The following is a 13907-nucleotide window of genomic DNA, read 5'->3' on the forward strand; positions in this document are numbered from 1 at the left end:
TACGAACCTCCGATAGTATCCTGCTAAGCCTAGAAAGCTACGAACCTCTGTCGGAGTGGTAGGTCTAGGCCAAGATTTCACGGCCTCAATCTTCTGAGTGTCCACCTTTATCCCTTTATCTGATACAATATGCCCCAAGAATGCTACAGACTTCAACCAGAACTCACATTTAGAAAACTTAGCATACAACTTACGATCACGGAGGGTTTGGAGTACCGCTCGTAGGTGGTCCGCATGCTCATCCTCTGAACGGGAATAAACCAGAATATCATCAATAAATACTATCACGAACAGATCTAAAAATGGCCGGAATAGGCTATTCATCAAGTCCATAAATACAGCGGGTGCATTAGTCAACCCGAAGGACATGACAAGGAACTCGAAGTGGCCATATCGGGTCCTGAAGGCTATCTTCGGAATATCTTTTTCCCGAACTCTGACCTGGTGGTACCCCGACCTCAAATCAATCTTGGAAAAGCATCTAGCTCCCTGCAACTGATCAAACAAGTCATCGATCCTTGGAAGTGGATACTTATTCTTAATAGTTACCTTGTTCAACTGCCTATAATCGATACACATCCTCAGCGAGCCGTCTTTCTTCCGCACAAATAGTACCGGTGCACCCCAAGGTGAGGTACTGGGCCTAATGTAACCTTTCTCCAGCAAATCTTTTAACTGCTCCTTCAACTCCTTCAATTCGGCAGGTGCCATTCTATACGGAGGGACGGATATTGGTTGAGTTCCTGGAAGCAAATCGATGCTAAAATCAATCTCTCGCTCTGGAGGAATACCTGGAAGCTCATCTGGAAACACATCTGCATACTCTTTGACTATGGGAATAGACTGAAGTGTAGGTATCTCAGCATCTGCATCTCTAACTCGCACAATATGATAAATGCACCCTTTTGCGATCATTTTCCTCGCCTTCAGATAGGAAATAAACCTACCTCTGGGTGTTGGTGTATTACCTACCCATTCAAGGACTGGCTCACCCGGAAAATGAAATTTGGCTACCTTTGCTCGGCAATCAACTGTGGCATAGCAAGCTGCCAACTAGTCCATGCCCATGATAGCATCAAAGTCCATCATCTCTAGCTCAACTAGGTCAGCTGAGGTCTGACGACTACAAATTGTCACCGTACAACCTCGGTAAACCCGTCTAGCAATAATCGATTCTCCGACCGGTGTAGATACCGCAAAAGGATCACTTAGTATTTCAGGCACTATACCAAACTTCCTCGCGACAAATGGGGTAATATACGATAAAGTAGATCCTGGGTCTATCAAAGCATAAGCATCGTGAGAGAAAATGGTTAATATACCTGTCACAACGTCTGGTGAAGACTCCTGGTCCTGTCGACCCGCTAAAGCATAGATATGGTTCTGATTACCACTTGAACTGGAACCTCTACCTCTGCCTCGACCTCTACCAGCCGAAGACTGAGACTCACGCCTTGAAGGATGCACGGACATAGACGATCCTGTTGCTGAACTCGCTGGTTGTGCCATTCCCCCAGAATCTCTATTTGGGCAATCTCGCATCATATGCTCCGGACGCCCACATGTATAACAAGCATCAGAACCTGCTCGGCATTGACCCAAGTGTCCTCTACCACAGATGTCACACCGCGGAGGAAATGACCATGTCTGCGCAGAACCTCATTGTCGCTGCAAACCCGACGCCCGTGAGCTCTCACCTGGTCCTGACTGAGTATAGCGGTCATACCCGTAACCCTGTAACTGAGGTGGTGGAGGCCTAGGTGGCCGTCCGAAGTACTGGGTCCTATAACTACCCTGAGATTGCTCCTGAGACCTGGGAAATCTCATCCTCTTACGTTGCCCTTGCTCAGCCCTCTCTGTACCCTGCTGCCGATGCCTACCCCTTTCTATATTCTGGGCGAATGCCTGAATCCGAGAGATATCCATACTATCCTGCAATGCAGCGGTGGCACATGCCTCGGTTAACTCTGGGGCTAACCCTGCTATAAACCTGTGAATCCTGTCCCGCATAGTAGAAACTATGGATGGTGCATATCTGGCCAATGAGTCAAAACGGAGACTATACTCTCGAACACTCATATTACCCTGCTTGAGGGCTAGAAACTGATCGACTCGAGCCTGTCGGATCTCCCGCGGTAAGTACTGGTCAAGGAAAGCATCTGAAAAATTCTCCCAAATAGCTGGAGGTGTATCACGTCCCCTGGACCTCTCCCATCCCTCATACCAAAGGATGGCTATATCTCGGAGTCGAAAAGCTGCTAGCTCAACTGCCTCTTTCTCCGTGGCATGCATAACACGAAAGATCCTGTGAAGCTGATCTATGAAATCCTGCGGGTCCTCCCTCTGATCTGTCCCCGTGAACTCTGGGGGACTCAAAGCAATAAACTCTCGGACCCTTGAACTCCCAGACCCCTCAGAAGTTCCTGCACTAGCTGATGCCCTAGCATGTTGCTGGGTAGCTACCAACAGTGTCAACAAATGCACCGCACTCCTTAAGTCCTGATCTGATGGAAGTGGAGGGGGAACTGGATGTGCAGTTTCCCTAGGAATCTCCGTAGTTGGTGGAGGAGCCGGTAATGGCTGAGTAGGGGTCTCCCCTTGAGCTTCAGACTGGGCCCCATCTACTGGGGGTACCATGTTGGTCCCCTCACCTACTACTGTATCTCTCCTCTGGCTAGCCGTAGTCTTCCTAGTCACCGTCATCTGTGCATGCAAACACCAACACATAAGTTTAATTCAAATTTCCTATAACTCAGTTCTATAGCACGATTTTGATTTCAAAGAAGTGTAACCAACTCCTAAATGCCCTGTAGTTCCTTGCTTATATAATGTGGTGCACAACACATCTATAAACAAGACCCTACTAGACACGGCTTGTAGACTCCCTAGGACAGAACTGCTCTGATACCAAGTTTGTCACGCCCCGAACCTAGGAGCGAGACAAGCACCCCGTGCCTCACCTAACCTGGCGTACCAAATTGCGACTAAGGGACTCTGAACACATAATATCATACTTTGGCCATGGGGCCACCTTGCAAGACAATTTGCGAAGCAAAATATAAAACTGAATGGAAACTAGCACTAACTAAATATCAATATAAAGCTAGGCCGACAAGGCCGTCATAGCTACTACAGCTGACAAACCACCAATTTATACAAACCCAACATACTGCACTAACCAACAGGATATGCCTACAAGCCTCTACTGATAGATGTACTGTGATCGGAACAGGGCCCCGACCTACCCATAACATATATACAGATATACATAAGATGTACACAAAACTCTAGTCCTGGCAACTCCGAAAGACGTGGAGCTTACCGATCAGGCGGAACTCGAAAAACACCTACTGAGGAGGTCTACCCGTCTGTCTGTCTGAACCTGCACGCATGAAATGCAGCGCCCCCAAAAAAGGGACGTCAGTACGAAATAATGTACCGAGTATGTAAGGCAATAAAATAACTGAAATCTGAAACTGAACTGATAATATGATAACTGAAATTAACTGGGAGTCAAAGATGATCTGGAGATATACTTACCTGCTGATACTGACTCAACTCCTTCAATATAGTAAGTAAAATAATTGTACGGCCTTATAAGGCTCGGTATATATAACTGCTCTGCCATAGTAGGCTCGCTTATAGGCGCTCGGCCATACTAGGCTATGTATCTCGACCATGCTGGGCTCGCTCATAGGCGCTCGGCCACAGTAGGCTCGGTATATAACTTTCCATCTGATCAGTGGTTGCCCAATAGGGGCCTACCCATCGATTATAGCTCGATGGTAATGAAAATACTGTAATACTGTATATATAGGCTTGCTGCTCTCTTGACTGAAAGAAGACAATACTAAAATTGAATATAGAGTCTCGATAAGGAATAATATTGTAACTTATGAGACTAGAATAGTGTGAATAAATTCATGAATATGAACTTCTCTTTTGTCTCATTACTAACACATGTAGCTACGAGATCATGCCAAAATGAAGGAAGGCTTAGCCTTAACATACCTTATTCACAATATTTTCAATCACCAAGTTGAACTCACCTCTTCGCACCTTAATCTACAAGAATGATAATAATACTATCGTTAAGTTACGAAAGGTACAACTATCGCACAACGAACGACAAACCTATTTTGTATTAAAACGGGCAGCATCTCCCCTATAATATGCCCTTCCTCCAACTTCAAGATAACACCAACAATACAAGGACAGAACAATAACAACATATATACATCATTTTCCAGCCCTATATACACCATCAAATACTACAAAACAGCCCAACACACCCCAATCTCTTCGTACACAAAACGACCACCGTAGTAGTGTCAAACGACCCGCAAATGTTATGACGAACGACCAGCCAACCACCCTACATTTATATGGTGTTTATAAACCCCCTTCCTCCTCCAAAACTCCACAAAATAGTAATAAAACACGCAGCCCAACAGCAACACAAAACAGTCCACAAAACAGTCCGCTACAAGTGAATAACTCGAACTCACGGCTTCCGATCACCATCCCGTGAGTTCTTACAAGTATAGAACGACTTACCATGAATTTACAGAAGAAAAAATGGATGAAAGAGAGCAGTAAACTCACCTTATTTGTTGGATAACTCAGCTCCTATCTTGGTTCTTCAAACTCTAAGTTTTACCTCCAATTGGAACTTGAAAGGGAGAGAAAATCAATTAGGGTTTGTGGGAAATTTTTGGGAGGATTCTTTGCAGAGCTTATGTCTGGTTATTATGCTCTATTTTAAGTCTAATATATGAAGAAAATAGGCCCTTAAAAGGCCTCTTTGGACGACCCGAAATGGCCCATTTTTGGGCTTTCATTTAAGCAAGTAGGTGACACACCTACTTGTCACCTAGCAGCTTGCGCAGTATCGCAAAAATGCACATATCTCTCTACTCCGATGTCGTATTGACAAATGGTTTAATGCGTTGGAAAATAGACTCATAGATCTTTAATTTGATGTGTGGAACACACCATAACTCTAAGTATATTGGGAGAAAATTGCAGTTACATTTGACCCAAAGTTTCAGTAAAACTTATGAATGTAACTTGTGATGACTTTCATCGACTTTTGTTCCACAACTCGCTTGACTTAAAAACATAACACACGGATGTAATATGACTAATATAAATCATAACATAATCTCTTTATCATGTTAATCACCCTAGTCTCACCCCAAAGGTACATGTTATAACATTCCCAACTTGTCGACTTTCGATGAAACATTGTTTTATTTAATTGCTTTAGCTTCTGAACTGTCCAACCCTCTTTGTACTTGTTGTTCATGATCTTCAATATTTGTAACCTCAGAGGTAACATGATTAACTTACTTTATATACTTTTAAATATTATCTCATTTTTTTGTCCTGCATTAGTTTGCTTACGACGCATTTTTACATACGAAAATATAGGGTGTAACAAAAACATTCCTTTTCACACGCCAAACAGTGGAGTCAATAGTCGAGGTCGAGAATTCCGTTGGAGCTCCGTTCACTAGCTTTGATGTTCTTCTTCGCTTATGCTTGTTCGACGTTCGTCTGAGTTATTGTACCTGTTCTTGGAGACTCATTTAATTGGAAATTTTGCATTAAAGGTTTATTCTTTAATCTATTCTTTTTATCTTATTTCATGTGATTTTATTTATTTGCCTTTAAATTTTATAAATAATAATGTAAATTAGTCCTTAAATGTTATATGCTTAATCATGTTTTTGGAAATATGGTATTCAAACTTGCTTTAAAGTTGGGAAGATTTGGACCCTAATGAGTTTGGGCTTCAATTGTTGGGTTGTAGGGTATTGGTATATGATGGTTTATTTATTCAAATATCTAAAATCATACACTTCTTCCACAAGTAATTTCATAATTCATGGCCTTCACAATAATCTCAAACTTAGGAAAGAAACAAATCATGAATGCGCTAGAATGCTTTAGGCGTACTCTAAATTAGTTGAATTATTGTGATTATGTATACGTTCGCATGACATAATTACGATTCCCAAAACTAAAATCAAGGTGTGCGTTCGCGCAATTTTGGGCGAAACAACCTTAAATATAATAGAAATTCTATTAATTGCGTACACGTACACGTGACATGATTTTGGCACAATAAACAAAACGGATTCACACACGTGATTCGTTTCAAAGATAATGCCATATTTTAATATAAAAACGGATAGATAAAACATGTAAACCAATAAATCACAATTTATCTAAAATTAATTCAAGCCAAGTTGTAGTCAATAAAGCGACCGTGCTAGAATCACGGGACTCGGGGAATGCCTTACACCTTCTCCCTGGTCAACAGAGTTTCTTACTCGAATTTTATTTTCGCAGATCAATAATAATAGTGTCAAACCTTCCTTTGACTAGTGATTCAAATAAAAGGTCACTTGGAACACCCAAAAAATCAATTCCAAGTGGCGACTCTGTAAATAAAATAATCCATATTCAAATTTGTCACTTTAATTGGAAAAACTCTTTAACCACAACAATCCATAAAACACACATATATCAAACTCATTTCAACCAACTTCGAATGCGACAAACCATACTTAGACAACTCGGAATGACATCGAAGTTTATGCACAAGTCACAAAGCACAATATGAACCTATTTCAAGGCAGGGAATCCCAAACGGACATCGATAATACCAATGTCTACTTCAAATCAAATGTAGGAAATTCTAAAACCTTTAAAATGTCAACTTTCAACAATAAGCTCCGAAACGCTCCTGGTCTACCCGAAACTCGATACGAACATATGCCCAATTCCAAAATTATCATACGCACCTATTGGAACCTTCAAATCACGATTTCGAGGTTGTTTTTTCAAAATGTTGACTCAAGTCAAATTTGGCCACCTTAGGCCACTATTATGGAACTACGTGTTCCGAATTCAACATGAATCCTTCCAAAACCAAACCAACCATCCCCTCAAATCATAAAATAGTAAAAGCACATATTTAAAGTATTAAATAGGGGAACGAGGATCTAGAAAGCAAAACAACCGGTCATATCATTACATTCTCCACCTCTTAAACAAACGTTCATCCTCGAACGGGTCTAGAATCATGCCAAGAGTGCCGAATAAGTGTGGATATCTACTCCGCATGTCCTCCTTGATCTTCCATGTCGCCTTCTTGACTGGTTAACCCTTCCACTGGAACATCACTGCTAACATCTTCTTAGACCTCAACTTGCGAACCTGTCTATTAACAATGGCAACTGGATCCTCCTCATAACCCAAGCTCTCATCAAGCTGTACTGTACTGTAATCTCACACATCTGACCTGTCACCATGGAACCTCCGAAGCATAGACACATGAAATATCGAATGAACTCCCGATAGGCTAGGAGGCAAAGCAAGCATGTATGCGACCTCTCCAACTCGCTCCAACACCTTAAATGAACCGATAAACCTCAAACTCAGCTTGCCCATCTTTCCAAACCTCATGATACCCTTCATCGGTGAGACCCTCAAGAGAACATTCTCGCCACCATAAATGATAAGTCACGCGCCTTCTGATCCGCGTAACTCTTCTGTTTGGACTGTGCTGTGCGAAGTTTCTCCTGAATTAACTTTACCTTATCCAAGGTATCCTTTAACAAATTAGTACCATAAAACCTAGCCTCACTGCGCTCAAACCAACTGATGTGGGAACGGCATCGCCAACCATACAAGGCCTCAAATGGATCCATCTCGATGTTGGACTGATAACTATTGTTATAAGCAAACTCAGAAAAAGGTAAGAATCGATCCCACTACCCTCCGAAGTCGATCACACATGCTCTAAGCATATCCTCCAGAATCTAAACTGTCTGCTCCGACTGCCCGTCGGTCTGCGAATGAAAGGCCGTGCTGAGCTCTACCCGGGTACCCAACTCACTCTATACAGCTCTACAGAAACGTGAAGTGAACTGAATGCCTCTATTTGAAATGATGAAAATAGGCACGACATGCAACCGGACGATCCCCTAAATTTAAATTTGGGCCAACCTCTCTGGAGTGTAAGTAGTCACCACCGAAATAAAGTGTGCAGACTAGGACAAACTTTAGAAAATGACCCAAAGCATCAAATTTCCTCAACGTCTATGGAAAACAAACCACAAAATCCATAGTGATACTCTCCCACTTCCACTTTGGTATAACCATTTGATGAAGTAGGCCACCTGGACTCTGGTGCTCATACTTAACCTGCTGGAAATTCAGATTCTTCTTCATCCACCTCCACCAGTAATGGCACCTCAAGTCATTATACATCTTCATGGCATCTGGATGAATAGAATAATGCGAACTGCGTGCCTCCTCTAAAATTATCTCCCTCAGTCCATCAATTTTAGGAACACATAAACGACCCTGGAGTCGCAGAACACCATCATTGCCGATAGTAACCTCCTTGGCATCACCCGGTAGCACCATCTCTCTAAGGACCAACAAGTGTGGATTATCATACTGACGAGCCTTGATCCAAACGAATAAGGAAGACTGAGCCACAACATATGCAAGAACTCGACTGGGCTATGGAATATCCAACCTTACGAGTCGGTTAGCTAAGGACTGGATGTCCAAAGCCAATGGCCTCTCCTCCGCTGAAATGAATGCCAAACTACCCATACTCTCGACCTTTATACTTAAGGCATTCACGATAACATTTTCCTTGCCCGGATGATAGAGGATGATAATATCATAATCCTTCAGTAACTCAAGCCACATGCGCTGCCTAATATTAAGATCCCTCTACATAAACAAATTCTGTAAATTATGGTGATCGATGTAAACCTTTAACGACACCCAATAAAGATAATGCCTCCAGATCTTAAGGGCATGAACTATCGCAACGAACTCTAAGTCGTGCACAAGGTAATTCTTCTCACGGGGCTTCAGTTGACGTGAAGCATATGCAATAACTCGCCCCTCCTACATCAACACATAACCCAAAATCAACGCGTGAAGCGTCGTAATACACAGTATACATCCCCGAAACGGAGGAAAAAACCAACACCGGTGCTGTAGTCAATGCGGTCTTGAGCTTTTGAAAGCTCGCCACACAATCATCAGACCATTTGAACTGAGCACCTTCTAGGTCAAACTACTCAAAGGAGCTGTGATAGACGAGAAACCCTCCACAAACCGGTAATAATAACCTGCTATCCCCAAGAAACTCCTAATCTCGGTCGCTATGGTAGGACGAGGCTAACTCTGAACTGCCTCCATCTTTCTGGGATCCACCTTAATACCCTCACCTGATACAACATGCCCCAAGAAATTCATGAAATCTACCCGTAACTCGCACTTGGAGAACTTAGCATATAACTTTTGTCCTCGCAAGGTCTAAAGCATTAACCTCAAATGCTGCTCGTGCTCCTCCATACTACGCGAGTAGATCAATGTGTCATCAATGAATACAATGATAAACGAGTCAAGATATGGCCTAAACACCAGATCAATCAAATCCATAAACATCTCCAGGGGCGTTAGTTAAGCTGAAGTACATCAATAGAAACTTATAGTGCCCATATCTAGTTCAGAAAGCTGTCTTCGGAATATCCGAAGCACGAATCTTCAGATGATGATAACCAAATCTCATGTCGATCTTTGAAAACACTCTATCACCCTGTAGCTGATAAAAAAAATCATCGATGCGCGGAAATAGGTACTTATTCTTGATGGTGACTTTGTTCAGTTGGCGGTAATCAATGTACATCCGCATACTCCCATTCTTCTTTTTCACAAATAATACCGGTACACCCCAAAATGACACACTCAGCCTGATGAACCCTTTCTCGTGCAACTCCTTAAACTGTTCCTTTAACTCCCTCAACTCCGTTGGAGCCATGCAATAAGGTAAAGTAGAGATAGGATGGGTGCCTGGCACCAAATCAAAGCCAAAATCGATATCCCGATCCGGTGGCATACCTGGTAGATCAGTAGGAAATACATCATAAAACTCCCGTACCACCGTCACTGAATCTATCGTTGGAGTCTCTGTAGTGGTGTCCCAAATAAAGTCCAGAAAAACCAGACATCCCTTCTCGACCATATGTCGAGCCTTCAAGAAAGAAATAACCCAACTATAAGTACCAATAGATTAACCCCTCCACTCAACTCTAGACAACTCAAGCATCGCCAAGGTAACAGTCTTGGCATGGAAATCGAGAATGGCATGGTACGAAAACAACCAATCCATGCCTAGGATTACCTCGAAATCAATCATATCGAGCAATAGCAGATCAGCTCTGGTCTCATTACTATAGAAAGTCACTACAAAGGATCAATAAACCCGATCCACAATAACAAAATCACCCACTGGCGTGGACACATATATAGGAACACCCAAGGACTCACGAGATACATCTAGATAAGGAGTAAATAGATAAGAGATATGGGAATAAGTAGACCCTGGATCAAATAGTATCGAAGCATCTCTATGGCAGACAAAAATAGTACCTGTAATCACTGCATCGGAGGTGATTTCCTCTGGCATGGCTGGGAAAGCATAGAATCTAGCTAGAGCGCCACCTGACTGGCCTCCACCTCTAGGGCGACCCTACCTACCTTCCCTCTGCCTCTGGATGGGCAGGCAGGCGATGCCGTAATCATGGGCCAATGGTCCTGCTGCACTGCCTTGCTCCAAAGACTGGGACAATACCTCTTCACGTGGCCTAACTCCCCGCACTCAAAACAACCTCTATGAGTGGTGAACTACTTTATCTGAGTCTGACCTTGATAGCTTGAATACCCACTGGAGGAACCCTGAATAAACGATAAACGATAATTATTCTCTGGAATAACACTAAAGTAGGGTTATGCTAGAGCACTCGGAGCAGGCGGTGGTGCTGAATACATGGTCCTGCTAGACTGGCCCCTCATGAACTGACTGCTGCCCCTAGATAGGGCACCACTGAATCCACCAAAATGCCGAGGCTGCTTATCCCTCGACCAATTCTCTGCTCTAGTTGCGGATGCGCTCAATCTTCCGAGCTATCTCCACAACCTATAGGAATAGAGTCCCCATCTCTATCTCACGGGACATAAAAACATGAATCTCAGGGTGCAGACCTGCAATAAACTTTTGCATTCTCTCTGCATCCATGGGGAGTATAATAGTTACATGACGAGACATGTCAGTGAATCTCTCCTCGTAGTTTGTCATAGATGTATGACACTGTCAGAGCCGCTCAAATTGACCCCAAAGCTCCTCTCTCTCTGAAGGTGGAATATACTTCTCCAAGAAAAGATGTGTGAACTGATCCCAAGTTAAGGGAGGTGAACCCGCTGGCCTGCTCTGGAGGTAAGCCTGCCATCATCTGCGGGCCTTGACCTCTAGTTGAAAGGTGCTGAAGTCCACCCCGTTGGACTCCAGTACTCCCATATTACACAGCCTCTCCTTGCAACGGTCAATGAAATCCTGTGGATCCTCTGATCGCTCACTGCCAAAGACAGGAGGATGAAGCCTAGTCCACCAGTCCAACTACTTCTGCTCCTTAACGGTCGCGGTCGGTCTGGTCTCTGGTCTAACTGCTGAAACCGGCTGAGCCCCGCCTATAAGTAGTGCACCTAGGGTCTGATAATCGGCAGCAACGCGCCCTAAAGCATGAGCGGTTGGGGTCTGTGATCCACCTCCCGCTTGAGATGTGGTTGGATCTGCTTGAAATAGCCCGACCTGGGTCATAGAATCCATGAACCGCAACATACGGTCCATGACCTCCTGAAAGCCCGTTGTGGTCATAAAATCCGCTGGGGCCGGCTCTACTGTAGGTACATCATCCTGCTTCTCAATAAAAAGATCCTCTGCTAAATCTACTAATGGTACTACTGGAGCAACTCTAGGACGTCCTCGTCCTCTAATAGGAGCTGTGGCCCTCCCACAATCTCTGGCTCTACCTCTAACAATCGGGGGAGCAACTCCTCTACCGCCAGTATATCCATAACACACGTTCTCATCATATGTGAGAGAATAAGAGAAATATACTTAGCACAACATCAACTGCACGATAAGAGATGAAGAAAGAGAAAATTCCTAACACCCTATAGCCTCTCGAAGATAAGTACGAACGTCTCCGCACCGATCCGCAAGACTCTACTAGGCCTGCTCATGATTTGTGAGACATATGTGAACCTAGGTCTCTGATACCAACTATCACAACCCAAATCCCATAATAGGTCACGATGGCGCCCAATGATGTTGTTAGGTAAGACAATAGTGAAAATCCAATTTAATTATCCATTTTAACCTTTAAACTTGGAAATTTTCGTAGTATGTTTATGAACTTGTTGGTATATTTGGACGGGGTCCCGGGTGGCTCGGGTGTGTTTCAGACCACCCGGAGCAAAGTTTAACTTTACTGAAACTGCTGGTGTGTTGGTGTGCTTCACGATCGCGAAGGATGTCTTGCGATCGCGAAGAAGGCTGGATGTAGGTCTAGGATTTTACTCTTCGCGAACGCGAAGAGGTCCTCGCGAATGCGAGGGAGGATCTAGTCCTTCTTGGCAACGCGTAGACCACGTTGTGAACACGGAGAAGGGAGGTGTTGAGTTGGGTTGGAAGGCAGATGGCCTTCAAACACGAATAGGGGATTGCGAACGTGAAGGGCTGGGATTTGGTTCATCGTGAACGCGACCAACTAGTCGCAAACGCGAAGGGTAATTTTTGTCAGCTAGGAAAGTTGGTCTTCATGATCAAGAGGGACCTTCTACGATCACGAAGAAGGAATCCCTGGACAGACTTGATTTTTATACATGACTTAGCTCATTTTCACTTGGCCGAATTTGGGGAGCTATTTTGAGGGGATTTTCATCAAGCATCACAAGGTAAGTGAATTCTACCAACTTTTGAGTTAAATACATGGATTATGGATAGATTTAACATGAAAATTAGTGAAAATTGTGGGATTGTTGGAAACCTAGAGCTTGGTAATAATGGAATTTGACCACAAAATTGATTATGGAATTGGGAATAAATTATATATTTGAGTTCGTAAGTCATAGGTAATGTGGGACCGGGGTGACTTTTATGGAACTTCCAAATTTGGTTGGGAAATTACTCTAATAGTTGAATTATGACTTTTTGAGCATATATTGATTAGTTTGTACGATTTTGACTAGTATCGGATTGCTCGGCGTCATTTGGAGATTTCTAGTGAGGTTTAAGAGTTGAGTAGTGAGCTTGGAAGCGAGGTATGTCTCTTGCCTAATCTTGTAAGAGGGAATTATCCCCTTAGATGTATAAATTGTTGTGTGTTACTAGTTGTGGGGCTACGTACGAATGAGGTGACGAGAGTCCGTACGTAGCTATATTCATGTTTATGTCCGAGTAGACTTAGATTCACATCATGCCTTGATTGTGATATTTGAATTAATCTTGTGCATTTGATTTCTTTAATTTATGACTAATATTGAGACTAGAATAAAATATTGACCAAGTCTTTTACTTTGGAAATTTTGAAATATTTGATGCACGTTAGTTTTGCGTCTTCTCGACTAGCATGTATTTTCACGATTGAGAGAGTTTCTTTACTCTTATGGGATCGGGTCGTTCTCCTTGGCATGATTAATAATTACTCTTATGGGATCGGGTCGTTCGCCTCGGCAGTATTGTGAGTTATTCTTATGGGATCGATTCGTTTGCCTCGGCAGTATTGTGTATCAACATTTCTATGGGATCGGGCGAGCAGACTCGTGCGTAATACTTGAGATTTGATGTGGTAGTGATATCAGTTGATATTGTGCCTTCGAAGGCGGTTATGACATTTTAGTGATTTCGTAATAATCCATGTTTGGAAGTTTATTATTAAAGCTTATTTGTTTTGTTGTTACTTGTTGTGTTTCATACTTGTCTACTTTATGTATTTATTTATATGACCACTAATAAGCATCAAGTCGGC

Source organism: Nicotiana tabacum, chromosome 9 (assembly GCF_000715075.1).
Source record: "Nicotiana tabacum cultivar K326 chromosome 9, ASM71507v2, whole genome shotgun sequence".
Classification (NCBI taxonomy): Eukaryota; Viridiplantae; Streptophyta; class Magnoliopsida; order Solanales; family Solanaceae; genus Nicotiana; species Nicotiana tabacum.